We start from the raw sequence: 13,213 nt of genomic DNA, 5'->3' as shown, positions 1-13,213 counted from the left end.
GGAGTTTTAAATCGTGACCCCTGGTTCTGCTGATTTTTTTGCAACAGAAAAGGTTTGTCGTTGTCTTTGGATCATTAAAACCTTTCAAGTATCTGAAAGTCTGTATCATATCACCTCTGTTCCTCCTTTCCTCCAGGATGTATATATTTAGATTCTTCAATCTCCCCTCATAAGTCATTTGATGAAGACCCTCCACCTTTTTGGTCACCCTTCTCTGTACCACCTCCATCCTGTCTCTGTCCCTACGGAGATACGGTCTCCAGAACTGAACACAGTACTCCAGGTGAGGCCTCACCAAGGACTTGTACAAGGGGATAATCACATGCCTTTTCTTACTCGATATTCCTCGCTCTATGCAGCCCAGCATTCTTCTGGCTTTAGCTATCGCCTTTTCACATTGTTTCATTGACTTCAGATCATTAGACACTATCACCCCCAGGCCTCTCTCCTGCTCTGTGCACGTCAGCCCTTCCCCCCCCCCATCGAATACAGTTCTTTTGGATTTCCACATCCCATATGCATGACTCTGCACTTCTTGGCGTTGAATTTCAGCTGTCATATCTTCGACCACTCTTCCAGTTTCCTTAAATCCCGTCTCATTCTCTCCACCCCTTCCGGCATGTCCACTCTGTTGCAGATCTTAGTGTCAGCCGCAAAAAGACAAGCCTTACCTTCTATCCCATCCGCAATATCGCTCACAAAGATATTGAACAGGATCGGTCCCAACACCGATCCCTGCAGCACTCCGCTCAACACAGCTCTCTCTTCAGAGTAAGTTCCATTCACCACTACACATTGTCTTCTGTCCGTCAACCAGTTTGTAATCCAGGCCACCACCTTGGCAGTCACTCCTAAGTTTCTAATTTTATTCACCAGTCTCCTGTGCGGGACCGTGTCGAAAGCTTTGCTGAAGTCCAAGTAGATGACATCGAGCGCGTTTCCTAGATCCAATCCCTTGGTTACCCAGTCAAAAAAGTCAATCAGATTTGTCTGACAGGATCTTCCCCTGGTGAATCCATGCTACCTCTGGTCCCGCAATTCTCCCGACTGTAGATAGTTCACTATTCTTTCTTTCAACAGCGACTCCATTACTTTTCCCACCACTGAGGTGAGGCTAACCGGTCTGTAGTTACCAGCCTCTTCTCTGTTCCCACTCTTGTGAAGCAGGACCACCACCGCTCTTCTCCAGTCACTCGGCACCACTCCCGTTTCTAGGCATCTATTGAACAGGTCACACAGCGGACCCGCTAGCACATCTCTGAGCTCCCTCAGTATCCTGGGATGAACCTCATCAAGCCCCATGGCTGTGTCCATTTTCAGTTTCCCCAGCTCTTCCCATACATTCTCTACTGTAAATGGAGTTTCATCTACTCCATTTCCCTCCAATTTCTTGTTAACTAGCGACGGTCCTTCTCCGGGGTCCTCTTTAGTGAACACAGAACTGAAGTATTCATTTAATATTTCTGCCATTTCTTCGTCTCTCTCCACACATTGCTCCTTTTCACCTTTCAATTTCACTATACCACTTTGAACTTTTCTCCTTTCACTGATGTATCTGAAAAATGTTTTGTCACCTCTCTTTACCTCTTTGGCAATCCTTTCTTCTGCTTGACTTTTTGCCATCATGATTACTTTCCTTGTGGGAATGGAGGGAGCCATAGGGATGGGCGGCCTCGAAGAGAGGACTGCAGGACAGGCTGGATCCCAAGGGACAGGTGGGTGGAGGGTAAAGGAGATGCATGTTTGGGTCAGATGGGGGAGAGGGATGAGCTTGCTCCATTCAGACTACAGTGGCGGATGGGGACAAATGTTCGAAATGGAGCTGATGGTGTTGAGTTGAAGAGAGGGACACTTAGCAGTGAAGAGGAAAGTGGAATGGATTATTCAGTGAATTTTACTGGGTGTCAGCTAATCTGATAATACTAGACAAAACTGTTTTCTGTTTGTACGCCAACTTTAATTTTCATTTTCTTGCTTTTGACCTGTGTGTGTTTGTAAATTTGTTATGTAAATAATTTGTGTAAACTTATGATGTTTTAGTTAAACTGTGATTGATACACATAGCAAAAATTGAATAATTATCTAAATTGTACTAATGTTGTCTGGTGGATCTCAGATCTTCCTAGAAGAACTGATAAATGGTGTGATTACGCTTTGTTTTGTTTTAGTCCTTTTGGGGAATCAGAGGAATCAACCAAGTGCTGCTTTGGGATTAGGGTTCAGATTAAGCAGTTAATGCAGGGGATTGGCAATCCCCGACATGCTTGCACATGATGGCATGCAAGCACCTTCCTGCTGACATCCTGCTCCCTGGAAAATGCTCCCATTGAGAGAGTTTTCAACATTTGTGGGTTGGCTGTACTAATTACGCATGACACAAGAGGAGGGCAAGTTTTGAAAATGTTTTTTTTGTGTCTGCATGTTTGAGCGAGTATTGTACCAGATGGGTAGAGCAGAGCATTATATTAGCTGGATTTCATCAGGAAAAAGTCCATGAATTTTAGCAGGGACTTGTTTCTTCCCACATCCTGCCAGACACGAGGAGGGCAGGCTTAAATTTTATAAATAAATACATGTTGGTGTCCCCACTCTGCCAGTGGCTAGCAAGCAATGTTGCTGGGTTTTGCATTTGGCCATAAAAGTCTGATGATCCCTTAGTTACTGTGTTTTCTCCTCTGTGGACACTGCTAAAAGCAAGATCCAGGTGTTTGGTTCTGTTATTTGGGTAGCTGGAATAGAAAGCAGGGGAGGTGAAATCATGCTGTCTCTGCCGTGTGGAAGGAAGGTGGCAGAGTTTTGTTAATGATAATGCTTCACTAGCTGTGTGAATTATATTGGGGACTCACTATTTTTTATTTCATATAATTGATATTTGACTTACATTTTTTTTGTTTGATGATAGTATTGTAATTTGAGAACAGTCTTTGGCGGTTTTTTTGTATTTAATAGACTCACAATTGATGACAAATTGAAAATGTGGTATTAAGACCCAGATTTAGGGGGAGAATACCCTCAGAATGGGGGGACAGGTCTCCAAGTCAGTCTGTATGGTGGCCAAGAGAGAGCACCCTGTGTTGGCTCCAAGTTACATTGAAAAATAAATACGGTAAATGAAAACTTCCCGTGTCATCTTTTACTGGAGGGATTTAGTGATCGGAGTAAGGCTCTGAATTATTGTAAAGAGCTACTCTTGAGTGACAGCCATGACAGTTTTCCATTCTCTCTCCAGCTTTGTTTCTCTGCCCTCCCCAGAATTCTCTATGCTTCCTGTCCCTTGCCCTGCTCCTTTTTTCTCCTTCCAGCTCCACTCCATTCTCACAGCCATCTCCTTCCAGGCCTCCCTCTCGGATTCTGCCTTCCCTCAGAGAATCAAATTGTTGTAGCCATACCTGGCAACTTTTATGTTGTGCTTACTTTGATATTGCAGTAAATTAATAGGGGAGGGGGGGGAGGCAGAATTCATATCCGCTTTCTCTCTTCTACACACAGCCCCTCCACTAATCCACACTCGCGCTCTCACCCTACCCTGCTATAAGTCACAGCTCCTCTCACTCTATCCTCAGCTGAATCCTAAGCTATGAAATTACAGCTGCAGGCTGATCTGTGTCTTTTTCTCTTCACATGCTACCTGTGGTGTCTGCTCCAGGGTCACTCTCCTCTTCTCTTCTCTGTAGGCTTGCTGAGGAAGGGGAGAGGGTGAACTTTGAGCAGATATTACAAAGCAGAAAACAGTTGTTCTGCTCCTTTCTCCAGCCCTTCTTCTCCTGTTCCCTGCAGGCTTACTGAGGAAGGAGAGTGGCTGGAGCGGTAAACAGAGAGTCCTGGAGCTTTGTAGTGTTTTCTTGGAGATCTGGCAATTGATTCAAATTCCTGCAGTCTCCAGGTGAAATCTGGAGAGTTCCCAGGTATATGGCCAGATTTCATTATCCTCACTCTTCTCTAGTCTACCCTTCCTATACCACAATACATTTTGCTAATTCTTTTCAATCCCTTAGTGGCATCAAAGCTGTTAGCAGTGCCAGTAAATATATAAACTAGTTCTACAGGAGAGGGATGGAAGCCTGAGGGTACATGTATCAATCTTAAAAATGTTTAACTAGCTAATCTTAGTATTTTCTTAACCAGTCTTAAAAGTATTTTACTGTGTGTATGTATATAGATTAGTTGAGTTTGGTTATAATGCAGTACCAAATTTTCTTATTTACTATACAAGGACAAGTAATATATGCACTCAAACTATTTGCACAGATTAATTACTACTAATTAATCTGTGCAAATAGGCAGATATATTCAGGATTCCATTTCTTGCTAGTGCAGAATTCTGGCTGCCATATATTTTTGTTCTCCTCATATTTTGCCTCTGTCTCGGATCATTGTCTGCCCTGTTTTGTTTTTTTTTAATTGGTTTTTTTTTACATTGTTTCCCCCTGAATCCTAAAGCAAAAAAAAAAAAAAAAATTTTTCTTCACTGAAAATTAACAATTTGGTGCTTGTCAACACAAATCACTCTAATGGTAATAGGAGAAAAAGACCTCAGAAATACATTGATGCCTTACTTGTTAAGCATTTTAACAGAAAAGGCATGTGTAAGTTTGTAATCACAGAGCAAACACCTCCAAGCTCTAATCCCGCTTTATTAAAAAAAATTTTTTATCTTGAGATCACAAGTCCATTTTTTTTTTTTAAATCATTAAGAGTAAAAACAAACAAAAAAAAAGTTTTCAAAAGGCCTTTTCTTCTTTCTGTTTCACTGCTTGCTGTAAGGAGAACTGCAAACCACGCCAACGATGGCCAGTGTTTCACATGAAGCTTATTTCAGGGTAAATTTCTAAATGTAAATAAAAACCAACATATGAAAAAACAAGAAAGACTGACTTAGCAAGCAGAACCCTTATCATAATGCAAAAAAAGGCTCTTAGCACTGAAAAATTCTTGAGCTTGAAATGCAACAAAACGCTCATGCATGCACAGACATGCGCTCTCACTATATGTAAGAATTCTGAGGTCTGCTGTAAATTTTGAATGAAATGTAAATGCCCCCCAGGTATGCACAGAAAGTTTATAGTGCATCTTCCTTAATCCCTGCCATCTTTGGTCCCACCTCCCCAGATAGCATGATTGGGATATTGGGTGGATCTTCGCCGGCCTGAGGACTGGAGGGCCACCTTTTCCAATATAAGACATTCAGTGCTGCTTGACCAGCAGGGGCTCCTACAGTAGTAGCAATTGTCTTTCTTCCTCCCCCTTCCCTCCAAAACAAAAATTGAGCATGCTATCTCCATGCTGTGCTTGGTCCTGACCAGCCTGGACTGGAAAAGGCGAAAGCCATTTCGTGCAGAGAAAACTTTATTTTGAAATGATCTGTGACAGCTTCTTGACACAGCAGAGTATTAAAAACATTAATTGTATCTTTTTTTTTCTTTAAGTAATCATCTTCTGCCTTAAAGGAGGTGTCAGTAAAGGTCAGAGGACTGATGTTATCCTTTGAAGGAATCTGAAGTGTCTAGGAAGGGGGATGCAGAGAACTAACAAGCTTGTTAAAATGTTGGAGAAATTCTACCCTTTAACATCTGGAGATATTTTTAATACCATTACCTTTCCATTGTCTTTCTTTTCTTTATTTGAATTTGAAGGGTTGTGATTTTTTTTTGTGGCCCTTATTGTTTATCTGAAATTTTGTTTCCTAATGAAAGCAGAAGACAACACCGTACATGAGGGCAGATTCAGACTCATTAAAAGCCAGCGTTTCTGATTACATTGCAATGAGAAGGACAAATAAATTCCCTCTGTTAATAAACCTAAACGCCAATGTACTAAACTACACAAACTTCCAGCAAATGGGGCTTCATCCCCCCAAAAAACATGAAAACCCTGGGTTTGCTTGCATTTTTGCAGACAAAGTCCTGCTTCCAAAGGTTTTTGTAGATTTTCAATTTTGCAATAGTACATGGTGCATGGTTCGCTATGTGTGAAATTTTATTTAAATTCAAAATCCGTGTGTTGTTGCAATGCAAGATCATGAAAACTAGCTCAATTACAAATCTATTGAAAACCAGTACACGAAAAAGGTTTTATAGACTACACCTCGGTGAGTTATCTTTTATGTAGACTTGCTTGGGCAAACTTTCTCATACAAGTTTGCTACACAGTTCATTTACATCCATAGCAAACTTTTGCATCAGCAGGCTGCTAACAGGAAATTTTGCAGTTTAGAGAGATAATGATACAAGGAGCTGTTTGACTTCCATGTCTTGCTTGGTTTTCTGCCTTTGCTAGTTCAGTATGATAACAAAAGATGGGTTTAATGGATATGTAATCTTGTATGTTTTGGTGGGACTAACAGTTTTCATAGAAACATAATATGACAGCAAATAAAGACAGTAAGGCCCATCTAATCCACCTAATTTACTTCTGTTTGCAATTTCATACACCCCCAGCTGATCTCTGACTTCCCCTACACTTTTGTTCAGTTAAGGATTTTCTATGCGTAACTGTGATGGATGTAGCATTTCGCTTTCTCTAGGCACTGTTGGTGCTGTTGCACTCCGCCTCCCCCCCCCCCCCCCCTTTTCCAAAAAACTACCTTCAAAAACTGGAAGAAGGAGCCATCTGAAGAAAATAGGAAGAAGTATAAGCATTGCTAACTTAAATGTAAAACAAGTGAATTTTTTCTCCTGTTACTATTGACTTATTTCAGGTTTAGTACTGTTCTACATTTTACCGGTTTAATTCTGTCATCGATGGATACCAGGTTTAGTCTTTACTGAAATCTCTTTCATACTAGATATTTCTTACTAGAACTGTTAAGCTGCAACCCCACAGGTTGGACAAATTTCTTATTAAAAAAGATGGTTAATAAATCTAAATAAATAAAAGAACACATGGGATAGGTCCATGGGGAGAGGGAAGGAGTGTGAGGACCAGTAAAGGGACCGTAAGAGGAAGAGGACTGAAGGGAATGCACTAAGAAAGGGGGACTATGGGAAGAGGGAATGAGGGAAGGTACTTGGGAAGAGGCGATTCAGGGTTTTTATCACTCAGAAAGAAGCCATGGAGAGAAGGCAGGCAGGAAAGCCCTCAGGAAGAGGCCTTGAGGGAGAGGACACATGGAAAGGGACCATGATGTTGATGAGAGGTAGCACTCATAAAGGGGGTCATAAAGGGAGGGCAAGAAAAAGAGAGCACAGTTTGTATCAGAAAACATTTTGTATTTAATATTGTTTTATATATTACATGTAATTCTGGAGTGCATATTGTTATTTGTTCTTGCATTAATCAGTTTTGCATATTGTCCATTACATTTTTGGAGGTTGAAAAAGGATCCACACTTCCCAAAAGATTGGGATCCCTTGCTCTAGAGAAATGAGTATTCCCAGCTAATTTCAAATCCTCAGTCAGGACTCTGTATTCCAATAGCAAAACTAATGTATTGTCGAAAAGGATTTCTTCACCTGTATGGCCTATATTCAGAGGTACAAGACAGGGGTGTTCCCTTTTTGATCTAGTTATTGAGCCTTTAGCTCAGATAATTAGAGGGTCTTCCAAGATTATGGAGTTAGGTATTTTTGAGTCCTCCCATAAAAAGTCACTGTATGCTGACATCAATTTGTATCTTACTAATTTAAGGAAATTGGTTCCTGCTTTACTGGAATCTTACACAGATATATATTGCCATATTGGGATATTAGATAAACAATATTAAGTCTGAGATCTTTTCTTTGGGCCAAGGATACCCCTCTTGTCTTGATAAATTTAGAATAGCTATCAATGGGTTTACATATTTGGGCATTCATGTCTCAACTGAGTTCTCTCAATTGTACAAACATAATTATTCTCCAATATTTTTTATCGTTTTATTGTTTTTTATTTTGTTATTAGAATGAGTATTTTTTTGTTATTAGTATTTTATTAGAATAAGAGTAATTTATATTTTTATGAATGTAATTTCTTTTACAAAGAAACTGTAAACCGGTGTGAAGGTTAACACCAAACGTCAGTATATAAACCTTGTTAAATAAATAAATAAAATAAAAGTATTTGGCAGGGTTAAAACTGTCATCACCAAACAGTCTGCTCTCCCCTGGTCAGGGATGGGCAGAGTAAATTTGTAACTTCTCATTAAGCTCATCCATTGTACCTGAAGACTGGAAGGTGGCCAATGTAACCCCGATATATAAAAAGGTCTCCAGAGGTGATCCGGGAAATTATTGACCAGTGAGCCTGACTTCAGTGCCAGGCAATATCGTGGAAACTATTATAAAGAATAAAATCATAGTACATATAGATAGATATAGTTTAATGGGACTCAGCAAGCATGGATTTACCCAACAGAAGTCTTGCCTCACAAATCTTCTACATTTTTGAAGGGTTTAATAAGCATATGGATAAAGGTAAACTGGTAGATGTAGTGAATTTGGATTTTCAGAAGGCATTTTTCAAAATCCCTCATGAGAGGCTTCTAAGAAAACTAAAAAAGTCATGGGGTAGGAGGCGATGTCCTTTTGTGGATTACAAACTGGTTAAAAGACAGGAAACAAAGAGTAGGATTAAATGGTCTGTTTTTACAGTGGAAAAAGGTGAATAGTGGAGTGCCTCAGGAATCTGTAGTTGGACTTGCAATTTTTTATATATTTATAAATGATCTGGAAAAGGGGTTCTATGAGTGAAGTGATCAAATTTGCAGATTACACAAAATTACCCAGAGTAGTTAAATCACAAGCGGATTGCGATAAATTTCAGGGGGACCATGCGAGGCTGGAAGATTGGGCATCCATATGGCAGATGAAATATAATGTGGACAAGTGCAAGGTAATGCATATAAGGAAAAATAACCCATGCTGTAGCTACACGATATTAGGTTCCATTTTAGGAGCTACCACCCAGGAAAAGGTTCTGAGCATCATAGCTGATATTACATTGAAAGCAGCCCAGTATTCTGTCATAGTCGATAAAACAAACCAAATGTTAGGAATTATTATGAAGGGAACAGCAAATAAAACGGAGGATATCATAATGCCTCTGTATCGCTCAGTGTTTAGACCGCATCTTGAATTCTGTGTGCAATTCTGGTTGCTGCATCTCAAAAAAGATATAGTTGCACTGGAGAAAGTACAGAGGAGGGCAACCAAAATGATAAAGGGCATGAAATGGCTCCCCTGTGAGGAAAGGCTAAAGAGGTTAGGGCTTTTCAGCTTGGAGAAGAAATGGCTAGGGGAGGACATGATAGAGGTCTACAAAATCATGAAGGGACTTGAACAGGTAAATGTGAAATGGTTATTCTTTCGGATAATACAGGGACTAGGGGGTATTCCATGAAGTTAGCAAGTAGCACATTTAAACAAATCGGAGAAAATTCTTTTTCACTCAACGCACAATTAAGCTCTGGAATTCGTTGCTAGATAATGTGGTTAGGGCAGTTAGTGTAGCTGGGTTTAAAAAAGGTTTGGACAAGTTCCTGGAGAAGAAGTCCATAAACTGCTATTAATCAATAAGGAATAACCATTGCTTGTGGTTGGCATTAGTAGCATGGGATCTATTTAATGTTTGTGTACTTGCCAGGTACTTGTGATTTGGATTGGCCACTGACACAGGATACTTGGCTTGATGAACCCTTGGTCTGATCTAGTAAAGCACATCTTATGTTCTAAAGTTTGTGAAGATGTTGGTTCTGCTTCACTTGCTGTATCTGTTGATACATCTCCTGTGTAAATTTCCAGCTGCTGTGTTGGCGTCTTTGAAGAGTAGCATATCTAACCTCCTATGGCAACATAGAACTCCCACAATAAAATTCCCTTAGTTATTAAAATCTAAGTGTGATGGGATGGACTTACTCAGGTTACAAATATATTAGTGGGTGCTAGATTGGCCTGTGCTGTTTTGACTGGTTACTGTCCCACTCTTGTACTGGGTCCCTCAGATGGAGAGGATGGTAGGGGGTGTAATCTGTCTTCGACCTTGCAGCTTTCATCAAGATCCAGACAGTACAAGCAGGCATGTAGAGGCTGGATAAACAGCCAGATACAAAAACATTCCAGAATCTGCAGTTATCTCCTATGACTTTCTCACCTTATAGCTTTATCTAATGCATAGATATTTGCGACAGATGTTTCAGAGGATCTACATATTAGATCTTTTCAGCTTTTGAGACCAGGATTTCAAATCTCCCATCATACTGACTACTTGAATCTACAGTTATGTAGGAATATTGTTAAGGTTATGGGGGCTTAAGAGAGGATAGAGGACTAAAAAAGGCTTAGAGGAACTAATTAGTGACAAGAGGAAGACAAGCATCTTGTCTTTCATATCTACACATGTCTGAGAGAGCAATTGCTCCTGCCTAAAAGAGAAATTTCAGAAATGGGAACATCTTTGGTTCTTATGTCACAGTGGACCATAGATTTACAGGAGAACTTCGACAATTATGGTGGAAGTAGATCTGGCATGTCTCCAAAAAAAGTCTATATTTTATAAAAGCAGGGATACATATACCACATGCTCCCTTTTTTTTCTCTAAATTCAGCAACAGGAATGCTCTATTCTGGTGAGAGTGCAGTTAAACAGGCAATTACATTCATATGTGTCAACAATGGCAATTCTTTGGAGATTTTTAGGTGTTAGAGGCTCATTGCATTTCCAAGATATGTAAATGTGCCACTTTCAACTACATGTTTTTGGGGTGATGGGAGGATCAGGTTTTTATTGCCTGCCACGTGAAGGTTTATGGACGAGCTCCTCTCTGCAGCTCAGCTATTGATAGCTCACACATAGAAGCTGACTCCTCATAAAGTTCTATGGAAGACCAAGTGGCAGAGACTGCAGCTATGAAACAATGCTTGCATTGAAAAATGTATTTGATTCAACATGGGCGCCTTAGTGGATGGGGTGAAGGGAACCTGTGGGGGCTCAGGGATGGATGTTGGTTAACTTGAAGGTAGGAGCACTTGATGAAAAGGGGATGATGTGGATATGTTACGGCTTTTAGATTATATATTTGGTATTCATATTATATGTTTTGGAACTGTTTATCTGTTTTTTGGCTGTGCCTTAATAAACAAAGTTTATTAAAAAGTAGTCTTTATTGTCAAATATCCCATACCACTGTTTCTTCCCTCCCTCCACTCTTATCAGGATCCCCTTCTCCTTCCATCTCACCTTACCAGGTGTCTTTCCCTTTTTCTCCTTCCATTTCACCACCACCAATCTTTCTCAGTCTCCCGCCGCGCCCCCCCCCCCCCCCAATTTGTCTCTCTTTCCCCTACCTGTCGCTCTCTCTCTCCCCCAAACCACTTTCTCTGTCTCCTACCACTTACCCCAACTCTCCCTACGTAATGCTCCATTGTTCATCTGGCTGCCATTAAACATCCAGCTCACTTGGGCCGTCAGTGCTTCTTAGCCTTCATCTCCTCTTCTTGCCCAGGGCAGGGACTGGGGAAGGGGGGAAAGTGGAGCAGCTGCATGGGATGTCAAAACCATGGTGGGTATCATCAGCTGGGCTTCTTTTACCTATGGGCAGAAGTACACAAGGCTCTGCCCCAATGACTGTTAGCCACTGCCCCAAATCTCAGGCAGCAGAGAACAGCCCTCTGCTTCCTGCGCCATCCCTTCTCTGCCCAGGTAACATGCAAAGAGCAAGATGGTTGCATGGGGTGAGGGGGGGGGGGGGGAATGAGCCTGGAGCAGACAGAGTATAGTGCAAAGCACAACAAAGCCATTTGCTCCCTAATCCAGTACCTCCTTTTCTCTTGTTCCCCCCCTCCCCTCCTGTCTGCAGGGAACAGGAATGGGAGGGAAGAGCTTAAGTGGGCGTGAATTCACTTTTTGTCTGCATATTTCTATTTTAATTTGTGATCCTTTATTTTGTATTTGATTAAGGTCTATGTTCTGTATGTGTGACAGAGGTGAAATATTATGCTAACATATAGATTCTGTGTAAGGATCTGTAGCAATTCAGCCTGTCCTGTTTTCCCTCTAGAACAGTGGTTCTCAACCCTGTCCTGGGGACCCCCCCAGCCAGTCGGGTTTTCAGGATATCCACAATGAATATGCATGAGAGAAAATGTGCATGTTATGGAGGCAGTGCATGCAATTTTTCTCTCATGCATATTCATTGTGGATATCTTGAAAACCCGACTGGCTGGGGGGGTCCCCAGGACAGGGTTGAGAACCACTGCTCTAGAACATGTGTTAGTGTTTTAGGGCCAGGTGGAATATTTGCAGTGTTGCCTTTTCATATAGGGTTGCTGCTGTTTGAGTTCTGGGAGTTAATACTGTTTTGGTATGGCAAGTTTTCTCTCTATATATATTTATTTATTTAAATTGTTTTTTATATCACCTATACAAATATTCATGAGATCTAAGTGGTTTACATTTAAAATCAGAGAGAAATACATTAATTTAAACAATTAAAATCGTAAAAAGAAAATGCAAAATTATACATAAAAGTTTAAGAACCATATCAAATTAAGTGGTAAAAATGTATCAACAAGAGTATAAAATGTCTGACAGTAAAAGAGAGATAAATTAGTATTCATAACTACTTGGATGTAAAATTGTAGGCAGAGCAACATAAATAGGTTTTCACAGCTTTTTTAAATTCTGTCATTTTGGATATTAAACATAGAGAGTCGGGAAGTGAATTCCACAAGATGTAGGACCTTCCACTGAAAAAGTGTGTTTTCTGCTTAAGTTGAGTTGTGGGGATTTCTAGGAGACATTTATCTTGAGATCACGGTTGGTGTGACGGTTGATATAGTCTTAGGGTTCTTTTTTTGCAGCCTTCTGTGTTACTTTACAAAGTGGCTAATAATGATGGTATCTAAAATGTCTAAATAAATAAATGAAGGAGCTTATCATTGTTACTGAAATAACATAATTTGAATGTTTTTCTTTTAGTGAGTAGCAATAGGGAGAATTCCAGTTCAACCCAGCCAACCATTTCATACATTAGCGTCAATTAATATTATATGATTGTCTTTTAATTGATAAATGTAGTTGTTCCTTGAGTTTTTTGTTTTGATTTTTTGGGGGTGTTTTTGGAGTTTGTCTCCAAAATTTAGATGACATAGTCATCAGATATTGTGAAATGATTTATATATATATATATATATATATATATATATGTCTCTGTGTGTGTGTGTGTGTGTGTGTCCAATTATGTTATTTCCACAAATCAAAAAAGGTGAGTGAACATGTCATAAAAAAACCTTTTAAATTA

At 40.2% G+C, this 13,213-nt stretch overlaps 1 protein-coding gene across 1 annotated transcript in view; it reads left to right on the top strand.

The window, feature by feature from the left end:
- The window catches only part of EXOC6B (exocyst complex component 6B), a 1,306,513-nt gene that overhangs the window by 805,162 nt on the left and 488,138 nt on the right, over positions 1-13,213 (top strand).

This window comes from Rhinatrema bivittatum, chromosome 1, assembly GCF_901001135.1.
Source record: "Rhinatrema bivittatum chromosome 1, aRhiBiv1.1, whole genome shotgun sequence".
Classification (NCBI taxonomy): domain Eukaryota; kingdom Metazoa; phylum Chordata; class Amphibia; order Gymnophiona; family Rhinatrematidae; genus Rhinatrema; species Rhinatrema bivittatum.
The sequence above is the reverse complement of the archived record's forward strand: the minus strand, read 5'-3'. Positions and strand labels throughout refer to the sequence as shown.